The following is a 16110-nucleotide window of genomic DNA, read 5'->3' as shown; positions in this document are numbered from 1 at the left end:
CGGGTTCAATTCCTCAGTACCACATACATAGAAAAAAGCCAGAAATGGTGCTGAGGTTCAAGTGGTAGAGCTCTAGCCTTGAGAAAATCCAAGGACAGTGCTCAGGCCCTGCGCTGAAGCCCAGGACTGGCAAAAAAAAAAAAAAAAAAAAGCCAGAAGTAGAGCTGTGGCTCAATTGGTAGAGTGCTAGCCTTGAGCACCAAAGCTTAGGGACAGTACCTAGGCCCCAAGTTGAAACCCCAGAGCCAGCACCACACACTCACATACACACATGCACACATGCACGCATGCACTGAGTTCAAAGGAAAAGAAAGCACTGTCTTAACAACAAAAGCCTATTATTTGTTTATGTTCAACTTTATATTAGATGATTTACACAGAGCATATCATTCTTTCATCAACTATGTTAGATGGTTAACATTTTCTTCATGCTAATACTGCAGAAATTCATTTTTTTAAAAGCATGTTAGTAAATATAAAAAGATTTTCCCAACTTTTCCCCAGGGCCTGAGCTCTATAAACTACCTAAGTTAAGTAAACTTGCCAATAGGTAATACCTCCATGTGACATGATTTATTAAAGAGAAGGGTTTCATTGCTGGAATACATTTTATCTCTTCGTTTCCTTTCTGAATTCTAAAATTCAGAGGAGAAAAGGGAAAAAAAAATCTCCACAGATCAGTTAAATCCTAAAATCACAGATTTCAGTAAGCATGACTCACAGGATTTTTAATTAAGAAAGCATTATCATGTATTTCATTTTTTCTTTCAAGAGGAACTGTGACCTCCCACTGGCAAAATCCAAGTGATGAAAGAACTCTGAGAAGCAGGCACACACAACATTCTAAGTCAACAATTTGGCTTTAATCGAGAACAGCTTGTCCTTTTAAAATCGCCTTCTGGGAGGTTGTATCTAATTCTCAGGGGAAGCAAATGGTCTTCACAGAGCTATCTTTGTGGCTTTTGGTCTTTGCAAAAGTGGAAAAACATCAGATGTGGAAAATGAGATGTCTTTATGTCAATAATCCCTTGGCACCCTCTAGATTACATGTTCTGTCTGTGGATAGCTCTTAGACTCTCCCTGACCTGCTAGGGAATCAAACCCAGGGCCTTGCATATCATAGCTAAGCACTCTATTCCTTATACATGCTATATAAGCACCCTGAGAATTGGACTTTTGTTTTGTTTCAGATATCAGTCCTAGGGTTTGAGTTCGAGGACTGAGCATTGAGCTATTTTTTTGTTGTTGTTATTGTTCTAGTGTTCTACAACTTGAACCACAGTTCCATATCCAGCTTTTTAGTGGTTAACTGGAAATAAGAGTCTCACAAACCTTCATTCCCAGGCTGGCTTTGAACAACATTCCTCAGATCTTGGCTTCCTGAGTAGCTAGCATTACAAGCATGAGCCACCATCACCCAGTCCAATCTCACTGATTTACCTAAGTTTTAGGTAATTTGTTACATAGATAAAATCACATAATCTATTCATATGTCTTAAACCATAACCTCCCAGTGTATTCCCTGCTTTAGATTTCTCCATTGCGTAGTAATTCCATGTGCGTAACTGCCTAACATTTCTGCCAGTATTAGAATGTAATATTCTCATCATTTCCCATTCCCCACACAGCTAAAGTCCTTTCCAGACTTCTTCCTGTACAAGGTATCTTGAGTTCTAGAAGGGTGGGTGCTACTTTCTTTCTGGCCATCTAGCCAGCCATTTGCTATCCTTGAAATTTCTTTGTCTTTATGAAAAGTTGAACTCAAGGCCTTACCCTTGCTCAGCCTGCACTCTACCTTGTCTCTGGCCCTGCTTTTTGCTGATTATTTTGGAAATCGAGTCTCATGGACATTTCTCCCCAGGCTGGCTTCAAATCACAATCCTTCAGATCTTAGGCTCTGGTGTAGCTAGAATTACAGGCCTAAGCAACTGGTGCACAGCTAATTGTCACTATTTAATGTCTATGCCTTCAAAATTCTCCCAACATTCTTTCACTTCAGTGTGCTTCAGCTTCTCAACAGCCCTTCTCAGCCCCATTCTGCGTCTCTTCACACATAACCTACAAATTACTGCCAACTAATATTTCCTATGCCCTACTTTCCTCCTAATGTCTCCTTTTCCAAAAAAAAAAAAAAATCCACAGAGTTCCTATTCCTTAGGAAATGGAACTCTAGCCCTAAATTGTAGAAAGTCACCTAGACTCAAAGTCTGAGCTCTTGTTGAGAGAGATAGTTTTACCACTTCTGCAAGCTAGAGGGCCTTAATTCAGTTCATCGCTCGGACTCTTTCTTCCTGCCTGTGACAGAAGCCATAATCAGCCCTACTGTCTCTTCTATAGGGTTGTGAGTCCCAAATGACAAAACGAACTGCAAAGTCCTTTCTCTGAGGTATGTCGTCTTGAGTCCTAAGTCCCATCACCACCACCGATTTTTTTAGAAACCCGGAAACGATGAACACTACTCCACCATCCACATCCTTGACTCCAGATAAACCCTCTTGCCTCTGGCTGCAGTCAGCCTCTCCCCTACCTCTGTCCAGCCCATAGTCACTCTTCAAAGCTCAGCTCCATTTTTAACTGTATTCTTTTGTCTTTTTTTTTTTTCCTTTGGTACTGGAGATGGAACCCAGGAGGTTGCACTTGCTAGGCAAGTGCTTTGCCACTGAGCTACATCCCAGCCCTAAGTTCCATTTTTTAACCAATGGACAACTTGTTCAAATGAGTCAACATGAGCATTCTTTCTGTGTTCTTAAAGATGGTGTCAAACAGATCTGCAGTTGTTCTGGAGACATTTTCAGCAAATCGTTGATCACCGTGACTAGACACATTTGATATTTCAGATGATGATTATTTCATGTTATACATTAACTGTGCTACATCACACATGCTGCGGGGTGCTGTGCCTGCTTCAACCTCACTGTACAATCTTGTCATCCCTACCTTATTGGCATGAGTCAGCTGAGATCAGAGAGGGCAAAAAAAAATTAGCTCAAGATCATATCTAGAAAATAGAGAACTAAGAACTCATGCTCTTCTACGCCAGGCCCTTGCTATGTCCTTGACTTGTCCCTAGTATTTGACCTGGACTGTGGCTGGGTAAACATTATCAGCTCCTCAAACCTTCTTCTAGGCTGTGTGTATGTTGTTGAGGACAAAGGTAATACATGAGTTGAGAGAAGTAAAAAGGGAGGAACAGAAATACAAGTTAATACCTAAGGACTATTATTTTGTTAGGCTAAAATAGCTTAATGTGTTTATATGCAAAGGGAGAAAAGTCAAGAGAGCAGCAGAGGTGCAGATTATAACAATAATAATGAAATCTGACATTTATTGGATATATCCATGTGCTAGGAGCCATGCTAAGCACTTTACCAGACTTACCTCACTAATCTTCCATAAAACACTTATAAAGTAAGTACTATTATTACCATAATAGGTTACAGATGAGAAAAAACAAGACTTCGTCCAAGATCACAGTGTGAGTACTGATCTAAAAATGGGCTGAATTGTTATGCCCAGGAATGCAGAGGTGTAAATGCCTTTCCTGGCATGAAAGCCAAGCCTCAGTTTAATGAGCATAAGGTAAATACCTATGGCTTTATTGACTTTAATTAGAATGCTTATGGTGAAGGTATGAATATTTCCCCATTGTTAAATCCAAGAAACAGAGACATAGCAGCTGCTGATTTATATTGATGTTTATGATGAGTTAGAGTAAACATGGAGAATGGTTATCCTGACCATCATTAGTCTTATCTCACCTCATGAAATGGAGTGAGCTCAGGATTGATGCTGTTGAGAACTGTTACTTATATTTGGTCGAACAACTCTTCCAAAAAATATCTGAATGCAAGGATTATACACATGTGCTACCAGAACTGGCTAAATGAACCACTTTTCTCTGTCTGTCTGTTTGTCTGTCTGTCTGTCTGTCTGTCTATTTATCTACATACCTATCTATTATGCTAGTACTGGGGCTTGAACTCAGGGCTTCATGCTCTTTTTTTGGTTGTATCACTAAAGGTTGTTACTCTATCATTTGAATTACTACTCGAGTTCTGGATTTTTAGTGGTTAATTAGAGATAATAGTTTCATAGACTTTTCTTCCTGGCTGGCTGTGAACCCCAATTCCTCATATCTTAGCCTCCTGAGTAACTAGAATTACTGGCATGAGCACGTAGGACCCAGAGTGGACCACGAGTTTTTTTGTTGGTTTTGTTTCGCTGGTCCTAGGGTTTGAACTCAGGGTCTGCGTGTTGGCCTTGAGCTGTTTTTGTTTAAGGCTAGTACTCTACCACTTGAGCCACAGAGACACTTCAGGCTTTTTCTAAATCTTTTATTGGAAATAACAGTCTAACAGACTTTCCTGCCCTGGAGGACTTGAACCACAATCCTCAGATCTCAGCCTCCTGTGTAGCTAGGATTAAAGGTATGAGCCACCAGTGCCCAGTTTTGGATCACTTTTTTTTTTTTTGCCAGTCCTGGGCCTTGAACTCAGGGCATGGGCGCTGTCATTGGGCTTTCCCAAGGATAGAGCTTTAGCACTTGAGCCACAGTACCATTTCTGGATTTTTTCTATGTATGTGGTACCAAAGAATTGAACCCCGGTTTTCGTGCATGCTAGGCAAGCACTCTACCACTAGGCTAAACTTCTGGCCCCTGGACCACTTTTTTAGGCTGTAATTTTATATCAGTATAGCTTACAGTATCTTATCATCATTGTTTAATACAAATCACTTTTAAATTTTAATTTTTATGTATGTGAATGGCTTTAGTGATATTGATCAGATACTTTATAATTATTAAACACTGTAATGAAAAACCTTAATTTTCCATTTCCAAGGGAGTGGTTGAAAAAACTATAGCACATATCACATAATAAAGTCAGCAGTAAAGTTTCAGAAGATTACTGTTATATAAAAATATTGTGTTGAGGGGCTGGGAGTTTGGTCTAGTGGTTAAAGTGCTTGCCTAGCGTGCACAAAGACCCGGGTTCAATTCCTCGGTACCACATACGTAGCAAAAAGCCAGAAGTGGTGCTGTGGCTCAAGTGGTAGAGCCCTAGCCTTGAGAAAATCCAGGGACCGTGCTCAGGCCCTGAGCCCAAGCCCAGGACTGGCAAAAATAAATAAAGTAAAATAAATAAAAGATAGCAATTTAAAAAAAAAGTGCTTGCCTAGCATGCATGAAGACCCAGGTTCAATTCCTCGGTACCACATACATAGAAAAAAGCCAGAAGTGGTGCTGAGGCTCAAGTGGTAGAGCTCTAGCCTTGAGAAAGTCCAAGGACAGTGCTCAGGCCCTGAGCTCAAGCCCAGGACTGGCAAAAAAAAAATATTGTGTTGAATGAAAGAAATAAACTATAAAATTGAGGGAAGACAGTTTCAAGGAGTTGATGTTACTAAACTAAAAGAATTATGCACCCTTGCTTATGTGCCCTAAGGAAATACCCAGCAATCAGCACTGTCATAGAACTTCTGTGGGTTATTGTTACTATTTTGATGTTTTTCAGAGTGAGTTGTTCCTGTTGTTGTTTTGCTGATAATGGGACTTGAACTCAGGACCTCAAACTCTCCCTTGGTGTTTTTACTCAAGGCTAGCATTTTACCACTTGAGCCATAGCTCCAGTTCCTTAAGGTGGTTCTTTGTGTAGCTGCAGCAGGTTTTAGTGAAGGCTTGGAGTGACAGTATTCTGAACACCTCGGCCAGGATCTCACTTGCTGTCTTCTTGGGTCTCTGGGTTCCTGCCTGCTTTTCTGAGTACATGTATTAACCTGGTGCATCAATATTTCACTGATTTGAAGATACATGTTTTTCTTCTACATTTCATTGTCTTTGAAATCAAGGTACATTTAAAAACAGGTTTAAAGTTATAAGTGGAACCTTCCATATCTTTCTCAAATGGCCACCAGGCTCTGAATGTTGTCATGTATTTGAAAACTAAGGAGACTGAAGAGCTCTGAATCTATGTGTATATTAGCTAAATAGATATGTATTTGATCTGAGTTTTCTTAGTTCACAAACAGAAGTTGGTCTTTGTAACCATATAGTTAAACTAAGGAATCTTGGAATAAAGCTATCTCTACTTAACTGGATTCCTAAAATAATTTAACCAGTACTTGTACTAACTCTGTGATTTCAAGTTTCATTGTGTTCATCATTGAGATGTTTCTACTATGTTTATTTCTAGTCATACTTTCTACTTATTCACAACTTACAGGATTCTGACAATTTCTAGTATTATTTCTTGAGGAATATAAGCCTTAAGAGTATGTGTCTATTAAACCTGGCCATCTGGCTTTACTTTTTGTAGTTGTATTAAATTATTTTATTCCTCGCCTAAGATTATATTAAACTTAAATTAATTTTAGATAAATAATATGAAATATTAGTTGTAATTGAAATTGATACATCAAAGGAATAGTCTTTAATATATATCTGGTTGTATATATTATTCTAAGCAAGATAGACATTTCCCTTTTTAATCAGACCATCTCATATGGTAGCAGTTAAACATACTTGATAAGAATTATACGTTATTTCCCTATGTCAGTATGTTAACTACTTAGTATACTTGATTTTAATTGAATTAAAAAAAATATCCCTGATCTTGGGAGTAAAAAAACCCTGCAACCCCATTGTCACCTAGGTTTTTAAATATCTATGGTATACATAAAAGACACAGATATCTATGTGTATAGCAAAATGTGTATCAAAATTAGAGTACATGGTATTTCAGTTTTTATCTTTGTATTTTGTAATGTAATTTACACATATTTACTAATGTATAATTTACATTCAGTAAAATCCCTCCTTTCTATGTATGAGCTTTGACTAATAGTTATATATTACAACCAAAATACAGATTCCTCCAACTTAATGTTTTCAAGCCAGTTAGTCAATTTACAATAATATAAAAAGTGATATACAGCCCACAGAAACCATACTTCAAATTTTGATCTTTGGTACTTTGGGGGATAGGGAAGTAATGAATATTCAATACAACGCTGTTGTGTTACTGGGCAGAGGTTATTAGCCTCAGCCCCCAGGGACTCTCATGACCAATGGGCGTCAACCACAGTCACTTCCTAGCGCACTGTGATGCTAGGTTAAGATGTTCAGTAGGCTGGATCTATGGAGTGCATTTACAAGCAGATGTTTCCAGCTCACAAAGGCTTGATTGGGATGAAATTCCATCCAGAGGCGAGCAGAATCTCTCATTTGCCCCAAAGTTTGCCTCTGTGCACATAGTCCCATCTACCTATCCACTGCCCCTTGCAATCAGGCATCTCATTTCTGTCCTTACAGTTTTGCCCTCAACAATACCATACAGTTACAAAAATATAGAACCTTTGGTTTCTAGCATTGATCAATTTGTTTTTGAGATTCATCCACACTATACTTTCAAGAAAGTTTCATTTTACTAATGAGTAGGAAGTAATATTGAGCCTTGTGTGAAAAAGCCAAGCAAGAACATGAGTTCAAACCTCAATACCAACACATACACAAAGAGTGGCCTTGGAGCCAGGAGTATGGCCTGGTGGCAGAGTCCTTGCTTAGCATGCACAAAGCCCTGGGTTCGATTCCTTGGTACCACATACCCAGAAAAAGTCAGAAGTGGTGCTATGGCTCAAGTGGTAGAGCCCTTGCCTTAAAGACAAAGCTCAAGGGCAGTACCTAGGCCCTAAGTTCAAGCCCCATGACTGTCTATTGTAGGAGAGAAGGTTTTTAGCTTGCTCCTTTTATTTGGAGCTAAAAAAGAAAATTACACAGAACAGTCTAAAGATATTTGGACCATCAGAATGATGTATTTAGGGTGCAAACATTCAAAACGGGGAAGGAGATTTTTTGATTAAATGTTTCTTATACAGAAAAACAGAAACTTCAAGACTATCAGGACATCGTCTCATGAAGGTATTTTTTTATTTGAGAATTAGAATTAATAGCAAGGTTACGAAATGCAAAACAGAGTTGCTGTGAAGGCAGTTTGTTCTAGCTTCAGAATAAACAGAACAGTTTAGGTAACATTTGATGCCCAATTCTAAATGTGAGAGATTTTTTAAATACTTCTATGGGAAGAATGGGAAAAAAATAAGAGTTAAACAGTTGTATTTAATGGTTGAGTTTAAAGAGAAAAGAGAGCCTCATTTTATCTAAGCACACACACACACACACACACACACACACACACACACATATATGTCTTATTCCAAATATTTATTTTTTTAGCAAACAAAATAATTATGGGGAAAGTCACATTTCCATTTAAACATTTCATTGTTAAATCATACTCCACTTGAGACACATCTGGAGTAAGTTTACAAGTTGGAGGATGCTGCCAGATGCAAGGACTCAATATTTACTTGGGGTATCAACCTCAGTTTCAAGCAGAATGCCAAGAAGGAACTCATCAGTCTCATTAGCGCTGACTTGTATTTCTAATTAATATCATCCAGCAAGTGTTTCATCAGAAACAATATAGTCTTCTGATGAGCGGGCAAAGGCAGGAAACAGAAGACCAGAAAACAACCTGTTTACAAATACAGTCCTGATCTGCTTTTGAAAGTTACCGGGCCACAGCGGCCTTCAACCAGCCTTTCTTATAATAAAACAAAAGAGGGAGAAGTCATTCCAAATTAAACAAAATAGATTGGCTCAAACCTTAACTGCATATTTCTGGGAAAGCTATTTTCTCTCTTCCTAAACTCCTCCCCTTAAGTAGAGCATACTGTTCAGAATTTCAGAATACGCCCGGCCAAGATTTTAGGATAAACAAGACTTAGTGGCTCTCTAGTGAGTTGGTCTTGAAAGCTGATTTAATTTGGAAATAGAGATGAAGGGAGAGGAAGAGGAGTTAAGTAAGATGAATATGGACTTTAAGAGTCAATAACAGTAAGTACAAAATGCCTAGATTTTGTTTCTGGCTCTAGTATTTCTCCAGCCAATGTGAGCACATGTAATGCTAAGCCAGCTTGGCTAAGCCCAATTGGACTTGGCCATGAAGAAAACTCAAATCCTTGCAAAATAGGAATTAGGTTGTGTTTACACAGAGTTGGTTGTAAAAGACAACATAAACTTTTGGAGAGGACGGGGTAACGTAAATTTCTAGAGAAAACATCAGCAAAATATGTACATTAGGAAAGATGTTCCCATGAATAAATTAGAGGGCATCAGAACTGAAAGAAAATGAAGAAAATGGATGGCTTTGGTTGTTGTTGTCTGATATTTGTTTGAAATAGAGAATTTTAAAACTTTGATTCTCATGCCTGTAATCCTAGCTACTCAGGAGGCTGAGATCTGAGGCACTAAAGACCATGAAACTCTTAACTCCAATTAATCACTAGAAAAGAGGAAAGGTGGGGCTATAGCTCAAGGAGTAGGGTAGTAACCTTGAGCTGAAGAGCTCAGGGACAGCGCCTAGGCCAAGTTCAAGCCCCATGACCTACCCCTCCCAATAAAACAAAACAACAACTTTGATTCTACCTTTACAATGCTAAAGAAGGCCCGTGACTCAGGGAAAGTAGGAAACAAAAGTGTTACAATACAGGATAGCAATCAGACTTAGTTTGGAATTACTAGCATTTTTGTTGTTGTTTCTCTCTCTCCTCTCTCTCTTTCTTCTCTCTCTCTACTCTTTCTTTTCTCTCCCTCTCTCCTTCTCTCCCTCTCCCTCTCCCTGTCATCCTGTCCTGTCCTGTCCTGGGGCTTGAACTCAGGGCCTGGGCAATATCTTTGGGATTTCTCAAGACTCTACCACCTGAACCACAGCACCACTTCTGGCTTTTTCCTATGTTTGTGGTATCAAGGAATCCAATCCAGGACCACATGCATGCTAAGAAGCACTCTACCCTTAAGCCATGCTCCCAGCCCCCAAAATGATTTTTGTTTTGATGATACTGAAGTTTGAACTCAGGGTGTCATCTTTCTAGGCTGATGCTTTGCTACTTTAGCTTGATTTATTTTTCAGCTTGGATGTCATGTTTTCGCCTAGACAAGCCTGGACTTTGATCCTCCTATTTATACCTTCCTAATATCTGGAATTAGCACCCCACTTGGCTTGTTGGTTGAAGTAACTTTTTTGCCTGGACCAGCCTGTAGGTGTATTTTTGTGTGTATGGGGGCCATTGTGGGGCTTTAATTCTGGGCCTGAGTACTGTCCCTGAGTGCTTCAGCCACAGCCACAGCCCCACTTCTGGTTTTCTGGTTACTTGGAGATAAGAGTATCACAGACTTTTGTGCCCAGGCTGACTTTGAACCTTGATCCTCAGATCTCAGCCTCCTGAGTAGCTAGGATTACAGGTGTGAGCCACCACGTATGGTTAGTAGGTCTATTTTTATAATGCTAATGAGATCAGTGGCAACTACCAGCAGTTATGAGACCCAGACTACAGCTGCACATGAACAGAATTTAACAAAGTAACTGGCTTTGAGATAATTCAAAGTATCCATATAGACTGACTGGCACGCTCTCAGAACTTAAAAATCACAGATTTTCTTTCACATGCAGAAGTTAGATCTAAAATACAGTTGGACATGATAAATTATATGGAGCTTTAGGCATTCACATACAGTGAAACCAAAGGAGGATACTCTTAGGAGAGGAAACAAGGTGCAATGCCTGTGTGCATCTGATCACACAGAATAATGTTGATTGAAATGAACTCTAGGAAAAGGAAACAAGAACATTTTTTTTCTTTGTTTTTCGTTTTCTTCTTGTCTTGTTTATCAGTCTTTGGGAAGATAAGGAGGAACATAGAAATGGAAAGAAGGGTGAACAAGTGTGGCAGTGGTACTCTCTAGACACTGCTGATAACACTGCTTGTGGCTGGGGATCTGATATAGGTGACTGTAACTCCTCTGCACATCACTTTATAATAACAAGAAAAAAATCCCGAAGACCAGTGATGACAATGATAATTATGGCTGTAGAGGAAGAGGAGGAAGCAGGAAGAGGGAGGAGGAAGGATAGTGAGATGAGGACACTAGGGAATGTGTACAAGTTAAGTGATGGTTATTCTTAATTCCAAGCTAGTGAGCAGGGAAACAGGTGAGGAAAGAGAAGGATAAAAGGATTTGGTGGGATTTTCATCAAAATGTTGCATTTTCTTGTTTTAATTCTAAGACTTCATCTCCTTACAGGGAATTTTCTGATAATATTGACTTGGTATGGCGAAGAATACACACCCCGTGGACAAAGAGTTTATTTCCAGGATAGATTGAGAGAAAGACGATATTATGTTATTCACTAGCTTAGTGAAGCCTTCTGCATATTATGCTTAAGGTCAATAAAATCCATATCCATTTTGCATGTAGATTCAAACTAATTTTTGTAAGATGCTCAGTAAATGCTGATTAGGTAGACTTTAATTAACTTGATCGCTGTGAATACTAGCAAGGATTTGTGAGGTAATTATTTTGCATTGCATTTGAAGGGAGAACATTCAAGACATTCTGACATGTGAATATATCTTCCTTCCCACAGGACTAAGCTCTTTCTGCCAGCCAGAGTACTATTCAGGAAGTTGTGTGTTTAAAACTAAACAAGAGCTAGGAGTGCCTCACACCTGTAATTCTAGCTACCCAGGAAGCTGAGATCTGAGGATTGTGGTTTGCAGCCAGCTTGGGCAAAAAAGTCTGTGAGACTCTTATCTACAATTAACTACAGAAAAAACAAGTGGCACTGTGGCTCAAAGTGGAGAGCACTAGCCTTGAGCAGAAGAGCTGAGGGGAATCACCCAGTCCTAGAATTCAAGCCCCATGACTGACAAAACAACAACAACAACAACAATCACAAAATGAAAACAAAAAATGAAACAGAGAAACCACAGGGCTCCTAATAGGAACCATGCATACATCTCTTTTGTCTCTCCTCTCTTTTCTCTATCTGCTCTTCAATTCCTTCAGCCTGTCTGTGACATAATACCCCATTTCCTTGTCCTGCTAACGGGAGCCAGAATAAAGTAGTTGTGCATGAAGTACTGCTTGGAATTAGATGCTCCCCTTACAAGTACTACCAGTCACACAGCTCCAACAGATGTATTTATTATTGCTTCTATAGCCATCACAGAGAGCAAAAAACTCCTAGACTCCCAAGACTCTCCTGGCTTCAGGATCTTCTGGGGCCAAGTTAGTGGGTGTATGTGAATAAGGCTGTACTTATTTCAAATTAGTTAGCTACTAGCAGTTAATATGATTTGATAAAATTGCACACGTTTTTCTTGTGACCAGGTTACATCATTGTAAATAATGTCATCAGGATTCCTCCATATTGTTGCATGGCAGGTTCTCTGTTCTGCATAGCCACTCCTATCAGTGAACACCTGGGCTACGGAGTATGCTGCCTCAGTAAAAATGGGCATCTAAATATGTTTGAGTTGCTATTTTTTTCCCCCAGAAAGGTATGTGTAGCCCATACTGACCTTGAGCTGGTGACATCACTTTTGAGCAAAGGAGGGGTGGGGGGAGAATTGGAAATTCTTGCCGAACAAGGGGATTTGGTTACTTCTGCAGGACCCAAGAGTTCAGAGGAATCTGAGGATTCTGGCTCCTCAAGGGCTTCACCCCATACCTGCATCTCACCCCCAGGTGCAATTCCTTCCCCCCACCCAGGGACTCTGATTGGGCACGGAAGATCTACACAGGCGCAGAATTTATTCTTCCTTGAAGTCGGCACCTCATAGTTAAGGCTAGGTCTGGTCTGCTCCCTCTGTTCTTCAGCTTTGGGAATGAAAGTTTCTTGAAAAGCTCTGAGAGGTTTTGCTTTCAATTTATGACCTATTGCCTTCTACTTGTTTTCCACGTATGGTGTTTAGCAGCAGTGGTTCCCAAATCCTCTTGTTTACTATGTCTCCCAGGTCCTCTCCAATGCCAGAGATATTGCAGGCCTCCCCATCACCAGAAGTGAACGTGGGTAATGGCGCCATTACTGCAGACACCATCCACGCCAGTCCTCCCCTCCCACTAGGGAGGAGACCCTAATTAACATCATAGAAGGGCAGTAAAGGAGATCCAATTCCAGAATCCTCTTAGAATCTGTCTCCTAGGCCTACTTCTAGTATTAACTATCTGGAGTTGAATTCTTTAGAATGTTATTGTTCATTATTGTTGAGTGTTGAAAATCGAAGGTAATGGAGTAATGGTAAAGGGGAAATGGCCAAAGAATGATGTGGTCTCAGGTGGTTTCACTGTTATGTGCTGCGATGCTTCCTCTCTGAATATACCAGGACAGGGAGCTGCCCTGACTTAACATCCGGGGTCTGTCTTTGGGTCCTAGTACCTGCCAGTCCTTGGCGTCAGAGTTCCTGCAAAGCTGAATATATAGTTCCAGTTGCTGTGAGACTGATCTCCAGCAAAGGAAGCAATTATTAAGCCATTAGCAACCAATATTTACACCTGATGTGGCCAGGATGGAATTAATTGGAGATAAGTCTCATGGATTTCCTGCTCAGGCTGGCTTTGAGCCATTTCCTAAAGTAGCTGAAATTATTGGTGCATGAGTCAAGTGCCCAGACTTTGCAGTTTTGATCCCTCTGTGGTAGTTTCCTCTCTTCCAATGTGCGTGCGTGCGTGCGTGTGTGTGTGTGTGTGTGTGTGTGCGCGCTACTTTCTAGCAGACTTTTGACTGGTTATTTCAAAGATGGAGCTTTAGAAACTTTCCTACCTAGGCTGGCCTTGAACCATGACTGTCTGGATCTTGGCCCCTGAGTGGCTGGGATTATAAGCATGAGCAACTGGTGCCTGGCTACACGACACTTACTTTATGCAATTCTGTTCCTCACTGTTTCAGCAAAGGGCTTCATATGTGCATGGCCATTTTCATCCTGGCAAATGCCTTTAATGTGTTCCTATTCTAGCTGATCTTTCCTTTCTTTTCTCTATGAGTTTCTGTTATGGAAGCCATAGGTCTTTCATTTGGTTGCAGATGTTATACACCCTAAAAATCACTTTTTTTTTTTTTTTTTGCCAGACCTGGGCTTGGGCTCAGGGCCTGAGCACTGTCCTTGGGTTTTCTCAAGGTTAGAGCTCTACCACTTGAGCCACAGCACCATTTCTGGCTTTTTTCTACATGTGTGGTACCAAGGAATTGAACCTGGGCCTTTGTGCATGCTAGGCAAGCACTTTATCACTAGGCCAAACTCCCAGCCACTAAGAATCACTTTTATCCTTATAATACATTGTTACCAAGATTAGGTTCTTTGTATTTTGGAGATACTGGGACTCAACTATCATTTGAGCACTCACTATAACAACTGTTGTTGTAGCAAGTGGTTTAGGACCAGAGAACAAAAAAGAAAACCCCTCCTTCCCTGAAGTTTGCACACGGAATGGCAAGCAGGGGAGGCAACCATTAATTGACTATTATCAAGTATTAAGAGGGTTCTGACTATTGTGGAAAATAGGAGGCAAGGGTTTTGGTTTCTATTCTTAAAATAATAGCACACTGTGGTAAAAGGTAAAAGGGTATTGAGGGCATTCAAGGTATGTGCTTTGCACAGGGCCCAGGCAGGTGTTAGAGACTTTGCAGATCACTGAAAGGATTGGGGAATCTACTTGACTTTACTCAATGGAAAGCCACTGGAGAATTGTGAGCCACAGAACAGCATGATCTCACTTTTATCTTGAAAGGATTACTTCAACCATTCTATTGAAAATGGAGGGGGGCAGTGGTCAAAGTCTGAAGCATGTAGAGTACTATGTTGTGCCCCAGTGAGGAGGCCTGCTAGACAACAGGAAGTGAGAGCCGTTAAGATTCTAGAGGTAAAATACCTCTCTTGACCTGATGTAAAGTGAATTGAGGAGTTTGACACCAGTCCACTGAAGAGCCAACACACAGCAGGTGTTGGGAAACTATGTAGCTAAACATCTAGCTAAACTGGCCTTGATTTTCTGAGTCTAGAGCTGGGATTACAGGTATTCCCACCCACTTCCCCAAACTTGGCATTTGAATTTAGCTGTGGACATGCTAGATCTGAAACAAGTAATGCAGATGTCAAATACAGTATTACAGAAGTCTGAATTCAAGAAAAGTGGGAGACAGAAACTTGAGGTGTCAGCACAAAGATGTTGTTTCTCAATATGTTAGTCAAGATTAATAAGGGAATTTGTGCATAGAGCACTCCAAGAGCTGAGCTATGGTGAGGTGCAATTTGAGGGCAGGAGGGAAGGAGATGAACCCAAACCTCAGAGATTAGTATTAAGAAGTCCCTAGCTCCATCGAATGCTGAGGCTGCAGGTGACTTCCACCAGATGAGATGGGGTATGATGCAAAACATGACGGACAAGAGAACAAACAAAAGCAAAGCGACAGCTCCTACAGGCAGGACTTCCAAGGCCATTGCTATGAAAGTGAAGAAAGGGGATAGAAAATGCAAGGCGAGCTGGAGAGATGCCCGGGGCTTTCAAAGAAGGGACGAACAGCAGCAAGGTCATACATACATTGCTAGGGATGGCCCAGGAAGACGTTGTCCTCCCTGTGTTGTATTCCCCAGGCCCCCTAGATGGGATCTGGCCCATTACTCATGGGCATAAGTGCCCTGCCCCAGCTCTGCTCAGCTGCACACCTGGCTCTTCACAGCACTGCTTCTTAAAATCTACAGCTGAAAACCACATTCACAGTCAGTTTCATGGCATTTTAGTATCTAGTGAGCCTTTACTAATTGTGACTGTTGGCTGCCTGGGCTCCTCCCAGGTTAAATGGCTGAACTATAAGAGTTAACATCCTCAAAACACACTGACCAGGGCTCCTGAGCCCCATTCTGGGCTCCTCCTCACCTTGGGGTGTGCACCAGGAGCATGCCTGCCCTCGTCCCTGCAGGGTGTATAAAGGAGCGTTCAGGATGCAGGTGGAGAAGAAGCTGGAGCCTCCGGCAGGGCAGCAGAGGCATGGCAGATCTTCTGAGTGGGGCATAGGAAGTTAAGAGAAATGGGCCTACTCTCTTCGCTCCCACGTAGACATCACTAAGGGAAATTGGTTTTTCCAATAATATTCTCCTGTGGTTAAGACTTGGTGATTTTACACTGAGCAATCCGCTTTAGATTCTCCTCGCTGTTCTACTGGGTTGTGCACTGAGCAGTGTTTCGTAAAGCATATCTTTTCTCGTTCTAGTTTTTTC

Source organism: Megascapheus bottae, chromosome 10 (genome assembly GCF_031878675.1).
Source record: "Megascapheus bottae isolate mThoBot1 chromosome 10, mThoBot2.hap1, whole genome shotgun sequence".
NCBI lineage: Eukaryota > Metazoa > Chordata > Mammalia > Rodentia > Geomyidae > Megascapheus > Megascapheus bottae.
This window is presented reverse-complemented; position numbering follows the sequence as displayed.